Genomic DNA, 14,682 nt, shown 5'->3' with positions numbered 1-14,682 from the left:
CAAAGTGCTGGGATTACAGGTGTGAGCCACCGTGCCCAGCCTCACGCTTGTTTTTATGTGTTCCTCTCCACCTCTGACCCACGCCACCCAATATCCCTCACGCATCTTGAAACAGGGTGGGGAGTCCCCACTCGGCCACAGACTGGTCATGTGGCCATGGGCTAGACCCTCCCGCAGGCTGCTGCTTCCTCACCTGGACAGATTCTAACACCGATGGCTTGTAGGCTGCCCGTTGAGGACTTAGCTCGGGAACTTCTCAAGTGGAGACGTGGAAAGCCGGTCTCTTTGGCTCAGTCTTAAGGCATCTGGAAAAACCTGAGCTATTTTCCAGCTTGAGCCTCACAGCTCAGGCGGTTTTCCCTTCTCTTTCACTCCAAACTATACCAAACTGCATTTGTGCCCTGTAGGAAGATGTGATTTCTAGACTTAATTTTTCTTCCACAGGTAACAAATAGTTTTTAATAATCACTGTGTGTGTCGGGTGGTCTTCGATGCATTTGTTATGCAGAGTCCGTTATTTTCATGTCATCAATGGGGAAACTGAGGCAGAGAGAGGTGAAGGAAGTCCAAGGCTAGTAAGTGGTAGACTGTGGATTTGGTTGTGAAGAGACTGGCTTCTGTACTGCACTGTACCCTAAAGCTAATGGAATACACAAATACATCCTCGTAAGAAACTGAAATATTATAACTGAGATTTAACATCACTTTCAGCCCCTTCTCATGCCTGTCCTTAATTAATTCATTGTGCAAGTAAGTGAGGGTCAAAGAGTTTAATTTTTTTAATGGTGGTTCAAGAATCAGGGAAGTCAGGGGTTATGAAGACAAACTCTAGAACCATACTCCCACATACAAAGCCTGGCTCTACCCCTGCACTTGCTGGGTGACCTTGAACCAGTCACTTAACCTCTCTGTGTCTTACTTTTCTCACTTAAACTGGGAATAGTAACAGTACTTTCATCGTAGAATTATTGCGAGGAATAAACAAGTTAATGCCTATAATCTTCCGGAACATATCCCGGCATAAAGTTAGCATTCAGCAATTATTTTTTATCAACATTATAGTCATCCAAAGGTTAGTTATTCTTCTTTCAAAGATACAAGACACAGACTAGATGTGCCTGGACACTAATGTACTCTGAGATGACTTTACCGATGTCCCTAAGACACTGCATTTGTTTCATTTTATTCCCCTGAAAACAGCGCAGAATTGCAATTCTGGTTAGTAAAAGGTTCTGGGTATTTGGGTGGAATGTGTTGTAGGCAGCCTGCAGGGATGAGTTTTAAAACTAAAATACTTTATTTTAAAAGAATAGATCACAGGGGAAACTTCGTATCATCAGAGTCGTGTTTCTGAAACTTTCCTCATGAACTCCGCCATGGCTGTGTGCCACGTTTGCTATTAATTACTTGATGGACTTGGTTTTTAAACCATTTTTGTCTCAAGCAGTAAAAGATTGTGAAACCTTTTGTTTGAAATGCTTTTTATATCTTTTCCAAATGCATAACAAGATAGAGACAGAACTCTAAAGAAAAAAAAATGTTCATGTGCACTTCAAGTTAATGTGGAAAGAGTGCCCACATCATTAAAAAGAAGTCTGCCCTCCAGATACTAAGAGATTCTTCCAGAATGTCCCCAAACAGTAGCTACCTGAAGAAGAGTAAGGAACGTGCCCAGGGGCAAGTAAATTTCATTTTCTCCCCTTTCTTTGAGTACTCTTGGAGTGGGTCCAATTCCACAGTACCCTGAGAATTCCATGGTCATTTATTTAAGTTGTATAACAAATCCTATAGAGAAGACGTCTGCTCCATGGGCTGATGGGGACACTGAGGCTCAGAGGGCTCTTGTGATCTGCCCAAAGACACACAGCAGGTTGGTGATAGAGGGGGCCCCATACCCTCTCCACGAGCTGCCCAGCCTCAGACAACTCTGTCCTACCGTCCCGCACCACAGCCAAGGGCCTGGCCTGGTCTGAGGAGGAAGTCACTTCATTCTGGTTGGCAAGAAATGGCAGGGATTCTTGAAGGATTTCATCCAGAAAAGGATTTTGCAACCCACTTACGCTACTTTTTCCATTTGCTGTTCAAGAAAAAATCCACTGGTTCTCAATGGCATGTGGGGTAAAAGGCCACAGAAACTCAGGCTCAGAGAGGATGAAGGATGCTATTGAAATGTAAGAATAGATCATAAATAACTGGTCGGTCAGGGAAGTGTCTCCAGTCCACCATGATTGCTTATGACCTTGTTCCAGGAGGGCTGTGGGTCATGTGGTACAACAGGCCCACGCTTTGGATCAGACAAACCTGGAATGGAACGCCGCTGGGCAGTCAGCCGATCTGTCCAAGTCTCAGTTTCCACATTTGTTAAATGGACACATCTATATCATGGATTTTTTTTTTTTTTTTGAGAGGATTAAGTGAGCTTTGCAAAAGTGTCTGGTATCTGGCACATAATAACTCCTGCGAGCCGTTTTTACGTCGCCTTCTTCCCTCCCCCATTCTCCTCCCTGAATATTTGGATTGTTTTTTATTTATACCTCTCAGAGGCATACCTGTATACTTTTATTTTTCAAAGTCCCAGAACTCAGGGCAAGTTTCATTCATTAGATAACAGCAGAAGATTAAAACATCCATGGGGAGAGCTAACCCTACCAGACTCCCACCACCACTTTATACAGTAGGTGGACTGTCTGTGTTTTGTGAATAGGGAAACTGAGGCAGAACTAGGACTTGAACCTAGGAATTTGCACTCCCCATTCTGGACTCCCAGTGATACACTCCGTCATCTGTAAAACCTGGTGAAGACTACAATGCTACAACTTAGACTAGGTTTGCTCGTATAGGGTATCAGATCTGGAAGGTTCTGAGTAGGCACCATTCAAAGCCAGGGTTAGGAGGGGCCATGCGTCTTTGGCAGGATCGAGTAGCAGGAGAAAAATGAGAAATATTTTGTTTTTCTTTTTCAATTCATTAAGGCTTGTTGAGGGGAGCAAGAACCTCATTTTTTTTTCCTTCCCATTACTTCCCTTTTATTTCAGGGGAAACGTGCATTTCAAAGACTGCTCAATAGCAGCGTTGAAGTCTCAAGTTCAATCACAATGTCCCCATTGTGGCTGGGGGACTCCCTGGCCTTTAAGCTTGGGTTATAAAAATTTGGTCTGAGCCCAAAGTCTGGCTTTAATAGAATATTTTAATTTTGTTTAATGAATATTATTTTAAATCTGTTTGGCAGTTTTAAAACGTGTTCTTTTATTTTCAAATGAAAATTTACTAATGTTCAGTGCTTTCTTGGGGGTGGGGGTACACCAAGAAATGGGGGTGATAATAGTACAAGCTACCATTTATTGAGTGCTTACTATGTGCCAAGCACCCTGCTGTGTGCTCTGTGTGTGCCAGCCACTCTTCTAAGCTTCCCCACCACCCCAGGATGAGTAACTGCTGTCCTGATGTCTGGGATATTGAGAGGGTCAGACCCCTGCCAGAGATGGCAGTCCGTGAGTGATGGACTGACTTAGGCTCAGACCAGATCTGTCTGAGTCCACGGCCTGTGCTATCAACCACTGTCCAACATTCTCTCGATACCTGAAATGACTCAACTGGTCAATAGCTTATAAATACCGCATTGACCCAGTGTGCGTTTCCCCATAATCTCAATAGCTAGCTTATCGAACATTCAATGTAGGCAGGCAGTGGAGCAAAGCTAAGTGTTTTCCATGTATCGTCTCATTTATATTCTCACAATGGCCCTATGAAAGTTATTTTATTATTATTGTTACTACTATTATTATCATCCCAAACAGTCTAAGTAATTTGCTTCAGGTCAAGTTCATAAATAATAATAGTAACTGTAGCTGACACTGATATAATTCATACCACTTGCCAGCCATAGTTTCAAACACGCCATGTTTGTTAACTCAATCTCCACGATAGCTTTCTGAGGAAGGTGCATTATTACTCACCCTGCTTTACAGATGAAGAAACTGAGGCATCGAAAAGTCTGGTAACTTACCCCCAAGTTAAACGCAGGAGTAGGTTAACACTGAGAGGAAGTGTAACCTGAGCAGCCTGGCTCCTGGACTCAGGCTCTTAATCTCGAGGCTGAAAGTCAGTACCCAGGCTGAGGTCCGGGAAGTCTGATTTTCTACCTTCCTTCTCATTCTGCACAATGCACTGAGGGAAGCAGAGAGCTGCTGTCGGCTGGAGTGAGCCTGAGGCACCGGTAAGTCCCATACGCCTGGTGCGGTTTTAGGTGCAGAAGCCGCGGCACTGCTCTTACCGAACCAGGCATGGCTTCGTGGGTGAGGGTCTACAGACTGAGGTATTTCCTCCATTCTGCTGCTCGAACATTAGAAAGCTCAAAAAGTCACGTCAACACCCTCTGCACCCTCAGGAAAGAAGAGACCATGGGATACTGGTGAGAACACGCTGGGATCCTCCTACCGGAGATGCTGGATTTGGTCCTTCTCACCTCTGGCTCTCCAGTAAATAGCCCAGAACACAGCTAAATAAGTGTTGTTAAGTCAATGGATGAAGGAATGAAGGCACTTGTAATTTTCCTGTATCACTGTGCAATGTGTCGAGCACATCGGAAGCACTTGATAAATAATAAATTATTGAAATGGAATATGAAATGTCCCAAGTGCATGTTATTTCTGGTCTACAAAGATTGTCTTGTCATATTGCAACAGCTTAGAGGCCAGCAAACTTTTTCTGTAAAGGGCCAGATGGCGAATATTTAGGTTTTGCAGGCCGTATGGCCTCTGTAGTGCGGCTGTTCAACTCTGCGGTTACAGGGCAAGAGCAGCCATAGGCGATGGCTTAGGCCACTAAATGCAGTGATGCTACCATCATTTCCATCAGCCCAGCTCGAAACATTCTTTCATTTCTACAAGGGCAGATTCAAAATCTTGTGAGAATCTGCTGGCGTCTCGTACTTTCTCAACCTGATTTTTGTACCTGACCATCAATAAATATCTAAAAGGCAATGCAAGGGGAAAATGACTTTAAAATCTAGCTCTCCAGGGCAGACAGACGGAGAAACGGAAGTTCTTGTTAAACCAAGGGAGGAGGCTGGATATCCTAGTGGTTAGGAATCTAGACTGGGTTTAATCCTGGCTCTGGCACAAGCCATGTGATCCTGGACAAGTTACTTTCCAGACTCAGTTTCCACATCTGTAAAATAGAAATAATAACAACAGCACGTTCCATCTACTGCCATTTGGAGTACATATAAAGTGTTTCCACAGTACAGTGCCTGGGACATAATAAATATTCAATAAATAATAAGTATTCAATAAAACCTGTGATTCCGAAACAAGCCTTACAACTCTGTGTTTTCTTAAAAACAAAAGAAAGTCCCCAAAACTAATTCACTAAAAATAAGCACAAAGGAACTGCAGGAAGGCATTTCCAAAATCGGGTTCCTCAAGGTGCCCCAGGGGTCCCAAGGTGTTAGAAAAAATTCTCCACTCTAGATCAAACCTCTAGCAATCCCCCTAACCTCTCTGTGCTTCCCCCTCAAAAAAGCCTGATTCTGTCCTTTTATCACTTTGTCTTTCTTGCGGATGCCTGAGCAATGCTGAGACATTTTGAGTGTTTTAGACATTTGCTGAGTTTAAGACATTCTTTCTCCCCTTCTACCCCCCTCCCCTCCTCTCCACACCCCAGCCATTAACTCCTCCAGGGAGTACGGTCTATTTAGCAAGAGGAGAGCACTGGACAGCTTGGGCCCATCGCAGACCGGAGGTGAATCATCTTCGGGGCTCCATTCTTTTTCACGTCTGGATGGGGCTAAAACTCTGCTGACAACACAGGCACAAGTCACAACTTGTTATACCATGTGACACCTTCCAAGCAGCGGAGGCTTCCCTCTACTCTAGGAGCCACACAAAAGGCCAGAGGTACACGATTCTCCTCCGGGCTCCTTCCTCTCCACCCGCTTCCCAACCAAGAAGGACACGCAGACCTTTGCTGGAGAGATCAATGTTTCCAGAACACCCTGAAACAAAAGTCCTGATATGTGCAAATAATACACACCCACAAAAGAAAACAACCTCTTCGCGCTGACACCCTGCCTCTCCGAAGAGGACGTTTACTCCCTACGTGGAATTTCCATCAGCACCTGGGTTGGTACCAAACTCAGGACACGGTGGACACGCTCTCTGACTCTGTATTTCAGGAAGCTGCCAATCAATAAAGATTTAAAGGTGTGTACTTAAACCTTGCATCTTAAATGCTAGAAAACACAGTGGGAACACAAAATTGTTTTGGAAACCGTGAATACCTTAACCACAAAGTGACTATAGGAAGGGAATGGGAGGTGAAGAAACTGACCAGAAGGAACATTTTCATTTCATTTTATTTTCAGCCTCTGACTTCCGCATATCCAAATACCAGGTAGGAAACATGTGCTTTGGAGTAAAAGATGGCCCCAGAACCTGCTTTTTCTCCTGAACTGTGAGAGGGAGCCGTGGGGAGGAAACCAGAATTTCAGCCTTGCTATCTCCCTTTACCACAAGGACGCCTTCAGGACCCAAGGCAACTGAGATCTTTCAACCACGGGCTCAGAAACCCGCTTTCTGTGTCCACTTCAACCAAACATGTCTAACAGGCAGGAATTCAGAGTTGGCCAAGGTAACAAGAACTAGTGGTTTTCACCCTGTTTTGGTGACCTTCATAGGGCTTATTTATGCACTTCAAGCTCATGACCTAATACATGTTGGTTTGGCTTCTCTTCTCATAATAGCAGCCTGTAAAAAGCTTTTGAGAATTCCCCGTGTTTTCTCATTTTGGGTCAAGAAAATAAAATCGATATCTAAGTAACCTTAAAAAAAAAATGGCCTGCACAATCTAAAAATTTGGAATGTCTCCACTAGGACTAAGGATATCTCTAAAAGCCTCAAAGATCATCCAAATGAAGTCCAACATTTGCCGTTTTTAAGGTGAGATATTTGGTAACAGAGTATGTGAGAATTAGCTAAGAGGGGCTTTTTGACATAAGTCAAACAATGACAGTTAAAACTCACGTTAAAGCAATTACTGTGTGGAAGTTTTTCTCATTTCTTAAACAGAAGTGTATATGTTTTCAGCATAGCTTCTTGCTGTAATTTTCTTTCTTGACAAACCCACATCGTACCATGAAACCCAAACTATGCACGCTGCAGAAACAATAATGGTTGAAACAGACCCGGCTGTCTCTGGTATGATTTTTCTTTACAAAATTAAAATGTCTTTTGGCTAATACACTGTATATTTCAGTTATGAAAGGCCATTCTTGGGAGATGAATAGAAAAGAAAGGGGAACTGACAGATTTAGCTGATGCGAGACAAAAATAAGTTGCCATATACAGTAGTTAAACCCTCCAGTTCCTCATTCTTTGGGGAAAAATATGTTGATTTTATCATTTTTCCTTTAGTTACATTAGCAGAGAGTTGACAATTCTCCTCTGAATGACTGCGAGTAGACACGTTCGTATCTATTACATCTGGGAACACAGACTTTCAAAAAATGTAACTTTACTAGACACTCAAAAAGAAAAAAGAAGCAAGTCCAATGCCATTGAAATTACACACATTTTCACATTACTGACACAACACTATTGATACCAAATGACAAAAGAGTTTCTAACCTCGATTTTCACTTTGTTCATTTTTAAAGATGTTTAAATTGGCGTTGTGGCACATCTAAGTTCCTGTTTTAAATTTCTGCGTATATCTGAAGGCAGAGGCAGACTTTTCAAAAATGCACGAGCAGGCACAACTGTGTTCTGACTACTATCATCCAAAGGCGATGACAGCGCTGACGAAGCCCCTGGATCCTGCCAAATTTCGTCCCAGAGACGCGTCTCTCAGCCCCCACTGACCTGCAGCCTGCTGGTTCCAGATTCAGGCAACCAATGGTCTCCCTTAACGTTCAAAGAGGCAAAGATAAATCATTCCGGCTACCTGACTCTCGGCACCACCTGTTCCAAATTATTCTTTGCTCTCCAAATGTTTAAAATCTAACCCCGAAACAACACCCACCCATAGCGATCCAGCACCTTCCGGTAAACTTGACTTGGGCTGTGCCTACCGTAATGTTTTAGGGCCTTTCCACTGCCGGTAAATTTATTGACTCTTTTTAGGACCTGAAACGCGTAGCGTTAGTATCGAAGGAATAAATCAAATTAGCCCTTAAATAAACCGTCATTTTCCTTTACAGAACCCAACCGGCTAAGGGTCATGGCTCACAGAGGTCTGTATCTGTGTTTCTAAATATTTAATATGATTCTGTTTCCCCATTTCAAATGACAGTGGCAAAAAACGTCAGGGCAGGTTCAGAAAATAACTGTGTTCTGCACATTTAAAACCATCCAAATTCAGCGTCTTCCTTCAAAGGAAATGATAGCAGAAATGTTTTGAGCCAAAGCTTGTACTGCACATGGATAAGGCATATTTTGCAGAGAAGCAAAAGCCTAGATTTCATTTTCACTCAGCCTGGCCCTGTGGTAGTCACTTGACCTGCGACTCAGTTTCCTTGTTAACAAAGTTGAAATGATGATAATAATACTCAAAGGGTTGCAGCAAGAATCGACTTTAAAAATACACGTGAAGAGCTGACTGCAGGCCTGGCATACCAGTTCTCAACAAACAGCAGCTATTTTCATTGTTACTATTAAACAGAAGGATACAATTTGCAAGTCAGAGAAATGACAAAGGAACCCAATAGGATGAAAATGAACAGAAAGAAATATGCACTAAAAATAAATGTATAAGCCTTTGGCTTCCTTCATGACTTTTCCTCTAAATACACCTGGCAGGTACCTTGAAATTGATTTTAAATAACATGCCGTAAAGAACAAGGTCCTGCCCCTCTAATTCATTTACAATGACACAAGTGGGTCTGCAGCCTCAGTCACTGTCACTTCAAGTTTTTGCCACCTGACGAGGGGGCTTATCCTGCTCTGACTAGAAGAGGGTGTTAGTCAAACACCATTAGGCCAGTTACGATCTTCAAACAGTGAAAATGAAGCATTGTCTCCAGCGAATTCTCTGCTAATTGTTTTCTTACCAGAATCTTCTTTTTGTTTTGTATGTTTAGGACCCTTTGAACTGCCACAAATGATGGGGGGGGAGGGGGTCATTCAGGAAGTTGTTACGATATTGGGGGATGGAGATCAGGGAAGAGGATTGGGAGTGAGCGAGGAATTGTGGTGTGTGTGCGTGTGTGTGTTTTCAGTCAACAGGTTGTGTTTTCTTAACTCTGGGATTAATTCTCTGTAAAGAGATTCCTTTTGAGCAGAGTCTACCAATTCCTTTTTCAGAACAGTTAACTAAAAAAACAAAAACAAAAACAACAAAAAACAAAACAAAACAAAATAAAAACCCAAAAAACCCGGTTCCTTCCACCAACAAAACACAGTCTTAGTAACACTCAGAAAGTCCAGCCTTTGGAGGTAATAGACTAACCAACTCCTTCGCCCTCACAAACCTCACAGATGAGGAGAACCACATCATTAGGCAAATTCTCCCTTTATCAAAAGTCTCTGGGGAAGCAGGTTCTCCTCTCTCCCAATGAATTTACGTCTGGCCAGGCAGTCTTTCTTTTCATCTTGCGCCCAGGTGGGAAGCAGTTAAGTTTTTTACCCTGCCCCACACATGACACCAATCTTTCTCCCCAAGCCTTTGCACACAAGCACACAGCATATACCTAAGACCTGAAGACACTGCCTAATACTTCTAATTTATTCTCCCCCAAGCATCTTTGTGTGAAGAAGGCCTGCCCAGTAAAGACAAAACTCTACCCCAGTCACAACTTCCACTCCTCCACACTGAGATCATGTGCATGGATATTTAGGAAAGGCATGTGTCTAAAGAAGGCACCTCCACTCCCTTCATTTTCTCCTGACAGCCACAGGCTCTCTTCTCTTCGCTGCCCAGAAAGGCATCTGTCCTAAGCACCTTGGAACCTCACTTATTCACCATTACAGCCTGCGATTTTATTATACAAGGAGTTTATTGCTGGCCTAATTAGTTTCAAACTGGGCATTCCAGCTGAGGACACCTAAAAAACATCTGGTGGAAGGAGCGAGAATGAGTCCTCGCTCTGAGCTGGTTACGGTTGGATTTCTGCATAACTCTGGTCTCTTGCGCCCGGCGCAAGTTGTCTTTGGAAAAGTAACTGAAAAAATAAGGAAACGGTTTCTTCTTTGTGGGAAAGGAGTCATCTTGTCACGGAGGATCCAACAACGTCTTAAAGTGGACGTGCTTGGACTGTGTATATTTTTTCACAAACGCCTGGGGTCTCCATAGCTTGCTCACCCTAACTCAAAATGTGCTTAGTTACAACACAGAGCCTTTTTGCTGAGGGCTTTTCCATTCTCCCAACAGCAGCTAGCATTTTATCAATTTATCCATCTGGAACAAAGTTTGCAATCTCTCACATGCAATTTAAAGCAGAAGTAATACCACATATTTGAAACAGCGTGTCTTGGGCGTTTTTGCCAAATGGTAATCCTATAACAAGTCAACAAATCATACCTCTTTATGATGTGTTTAATGCAACACAAAAGACATGAAAAGAAGATTCTAAAACTTACGCGATTAAAACTTTTTTAAAAATCCTAAAGTATTTGGATACACATCTTTTTATTTTATTTTATATTTCCTATAGTTTTCTGATATTGGAGGATTGATTTATGTGTTGATAGAGTATTCTTCTACACATGGTCACTACACCAGGTGAGCTATTTTAAGACAGAAAAGAAAACTGCCAATTCCTTTCAGATCAAATAGTGAATAATATTGCGAAGCTAAAGTTACAAGAGAATGGGGACATATAAATTGCTTTAAAGTAAAAAACGTTCAGGCTCTTTTGGACCTAACCACATTGGTCTATTCACAATGGCAAAAGTTAAGAGTTTCCTACGAGGCAAGGAGATTTTTTAATACCAACACGATTTAATGCTTAGTCAAAAGCAAGATTCAAACCACTATCATTTGTTATTTGTTATATAAATTATAGAAGAACTTACCCAAGCGTGAGAGTGTCTAAATGCAGAGATATGTAAAGGATGAAGGGGCTTAAGGTGATGAAGAAAGAAAAGTGGAAAAAAATGAACATTTATCGAGTAAAATTGTGAAAGATTCTTTCACAAAGATTATTTTGAAAAAGAGGTTCTCTCCCTCCTCCCTCTTTCTCTTTCTTTGTGTACCTCTTTTTTGTGTGTAAGCAGGATGGTTATACGTGTATGTTAGTTGGTAACAAATGGGTCATAGTCTGGTAAGGTGCTTACTAGTTCTGTATCTATTATGGTCACAGACATTTCACTCAATCAAGAAACGGCTCATGAAATTAATAGATTCGGCTTGAAATACAATTGTCTACTGGTTATAATTTCCTTTGTAAGGGATCTCCCTAACTCAAACATAATTCAGTGCTCAAATTCTTACATGATGTTTGTAAATCATCCTCCTGCCCCTCCGCCCTCGCTAACAGCTAGACTCCGATGTTCACCTCTTCCACTGCACCTCGTAATTAAAAGGTACCTCTTACCAGGGGTGATTTATACCTCCACGTTATATTTTAAAAAGTAATTAAAGATTACATAGCATTTCGGGGAAAGGGGAAAGAAAAGAAAAGGGTATCCATAAAAAGACCGATCCGGCATCGGTCTTGCTTTTTAAAAAGAATTCGGAGCGCGGCAGGGTGCACGCTGTCAACTCTCAGTCACGGCTTCGGGGAAGTAGGAACCTCGCACTGCAAAAGGCGCTTCCAGTTCAACAGCTGAGAAAAGCGCACTGAGGATTTTGCGATAGGGGTGGTATGTTCACCAGTCACGCTTTCCTAGTATTCTTTGAGTTTATAAACTATTTATCTGGGGGGGGGGGGGGAGAGGCAGGAATATATTGAAGGGGCTTGGGCCAGCACGGCCGGCCGTTTAACCTCCAGACTTCATGACTAAAAAACAATTCCATTTCCCACTTTCTCCCATTACAACGAAACCCTTGCCGCCTTCTAAACACCCTTCGGATGCAAACTTAAGTTTCAACTCTACCCGCAGCAGGCGCCAGGATTCCCTCCCCCGGTTCAAAGCCCCAGACCTGGACCAGAGCAGGCCGAGCGCAAATGGACTTTTGAAAAGAAATGTATCAATAGCCAGAAGGCAAAGGCTCAGCGGGCCGTTCCAGCCCCATCCCAGGATTCCAGCGGTTGGCTCTGCTTCTTAGTTACCCCATAAACACCACCTAAGGGCTTGAGTTTGTGGAATGGGGGAGCGCCCCTTATCGCGAACCTCCGAGACCATAAATCGAACAAAACGCCAAGGACCCAGCCGCGTCTACACCGCCTGCGCGCCATGCACTTGTCCCGCGCGCGGGAGAGCAAACTTCAGGGTCGTTGCCCCAAAGCGCAAGGGGAAACCGGGGCCCGGAGCCTGGGAGAGCCTTTCCCGAGGGGGGCTCTGCTGCTGTCCCCTCTGCCCTCATGCCTTCGTGGCCCTGGGAGGCCCGTGCGCCCCAGAACGCTCCGACAGCTGCGGAGGCCCCGCTCGGCGAGTGGCGGAAAGAGGCGCAAGGCGAGGGGGTCCCGGTGAACAACCCCCACCCCGCCCGGCGAATCCCGGCGGGCGGCCTGGGGTGGGCGCCGCGGGCGGTACTCACCGCGCGCAGTGGAGAGAGCGCCCCGACGCGGTGCAGGCTGGCGGGCCGGTGCGGGTCCGACGAGGCCGGGCTGACTGCGGCGGGCACGTTGCTGTCTCTGCCGCTGCCGCTGCCTCCGCCTCCTGGGCTGCCGCGGCTGCTGCCTGCGCGGGGAGGACCGGCCCCTTCCCCTCCCTGGGCCGGGCCCTCCCTCTGCCCCCGCCCGGGTCCCCGCGCCGCTGCGTGGGCGCGTGGGGGCGCCGAGGCGAGACGCTGGGCTCCGCGGGCGCACACACCCGGCGGCTGGACGCGGGGCGCGGGGCTCTGGCCCTGCAGCTGCCGCCGCGCCGCTTCCTGCGCCTGCAGCCGAGCAGAGCGCGCTCCCTCTCGCTGGTCCGGGAGGCCAGGGCCCAGCCTCCTCCCCACCCACCGACACCCCGCACCTCCTCCCTCCCCGGGGCAGCACATCCTCCCTGCAACCCAGGCATGACCCCTGTGAAAGGAACGACGGCTCGGAGAGGACCTCGATAGTGACAATAACATTCATTCACTCAACCACCCATTCATTCATTCAAAATATATTGAGCATCTACTGTGCCAGGTACCACTCCTGAGAGACTCAGCTAGAGCAAGACAGACTAGTTTTCTGCCCTCCCGGAACTTACATTCACATGGAGAGACAAACCGTAAACAACCAAGTAAACAAGCAAGACAGTTTCAGAAAGTTACAGTTACAAGGAGAAAAATATATATACATATCTGCTGTTGGGGAGTGGAGGAGAGGCGGTCATTTTAGCTAGAGCAGTCAGGGAAGACCTCTCTGAGGAGGTGACATCTGAATTATGAGGAAGTGCCACTGGTGTGGTATTTAGGTGAGAACGGTTCAGGGGTCTCCCCTATGTTTCACCCATTTTACAGCTAAGGAAACTGAGGTCTCAAGAGCTTAACTGGTTTAGTGAAGGTGAGAGGTATAGCCCCCTCCACCTACATGCCCAAATCAAGGCACCCCACTTACTCCATCCTCTCATAGCCACCCCCCTTTTGGTCTCCCTGACAATGAACTGTGTTAATTGGAGTCTATGCAGCCTTTCCTACCCCGTCACCCACTCTCTAATGTCTATGAATTCCACTGTGGGATACTCAGGATGCTTCAATCCAAAGGCAAAATCAACCACTGTCATTTGTTAAGCGCAGTAAAAGACAGGGCACCCAGGTGAATTTGAATTTCAGGGAAACGAGGAATCAGTTGCAGTACATATCTTATGTGATAGGTTGTATGTACTTATATTTACAAAGCATTTCTTGTTTCTCTGAAATTCCAGTTTAACTGGGTATCCTATATTTATACTTGCAACCTTAAGCTCATCCAATGCCCAACTCTTCCTTAACTCATGTAATCCCCGAGAGGGACCCCAAGGTAGCTGCTGTCAGCACACTCATTGAACAAATGAGCAGGTCCAGGCTCAAAGAAGGCAGAAAGTGACTGAGCCAGAAATGAAATTCAGGCCTGGCTGACTCCAAAGCCCTTGCTCTTGAGCCGTAATCTTCAATTCCAGTTGTAAGGTTACAGGGAAGCTGATGGAGGTTAAGTTCTTGGGCCCCTGACTTGCTTGGACCCCTTTCTAAGGGGACTTAGAAAAGTGTTCAGATGGTTGCTTGTTGATGTAAAGCTTACAAAAGTCCTTTGCTTTGGACCTTTGGCTGCAGGCAGTAGAGATTGCTCTCTTTCCACTCCGATTCCGCACCCCCAACTTGCCCTTGAGTAGGGTGGTGTCGGGTGGCTGCTGGCATTTTGGAGGAAAGTTGAGTTGGGAATTTTGTGATGTTTGTGGTAATTTTCAGCTTCTTAAAATTTGAATTTGCTGTGTGTTTTTTTTTCTTAATTTAAAGAAATAATCATTTTTTTATCTAATCTTGGACTCATAATTTTGTACTCTTTTTCTTGAATAGGGGCTGCAAATTGCACATGTTATCAGGCCTCACCATTCCTGGACCCACCTCTGGTCATAGCTTACTCCTCTTTCTACTCCCCAAACTTCAAACAGAAGCAAATGTATTCAGTAAACA

General features: G+C 44.8%; 1 protein-coding gene across 2 annotated transcripts in view; it reads right to left on the bottom strand.

Moving 5' to 3' along the window:
• Positions 1–13,004, bottom strand: part of EYA2 (EYA transcriptional coactivator and phosphatase 2) — a 299,580-nt gene extending 286,576 nt beyond the window's left edge. For both annotated transcript variants that reach the window (XM_015148889.3, XM_015148890.3), the window contains exon 1: positions 12,637–13,004. The gene's annotated coding sequence lies outside the window, so the exon portion shown is untranslated. The remainder of the gene's footprint in view (positions 1–12,636) is intronic.
• Between the last annotated feature and the right edge of the window lie 1,678 nt (positions 13,005–14,682).

Source organism: Macaca mulatta, chromosome 10, assembly GCF_049350105.2.
Source record: "Macaca mulatta isolate MMU2019108-1 chromosome 10, T2T-MMU8v2.0, whole genome shotgun sequence".
Classification (NCBI taxonomy): Eukaryota; Metazoa; Chordata; class Mammalia; order Primates; family Cercopithecidae; genus Macaca; species Macaca mulatta.
The sequence above is the reverse complement of the archived record's forward strand: the minus strand, read 5'-3'. Positions and strand labels throughout refer to the sequence as shown.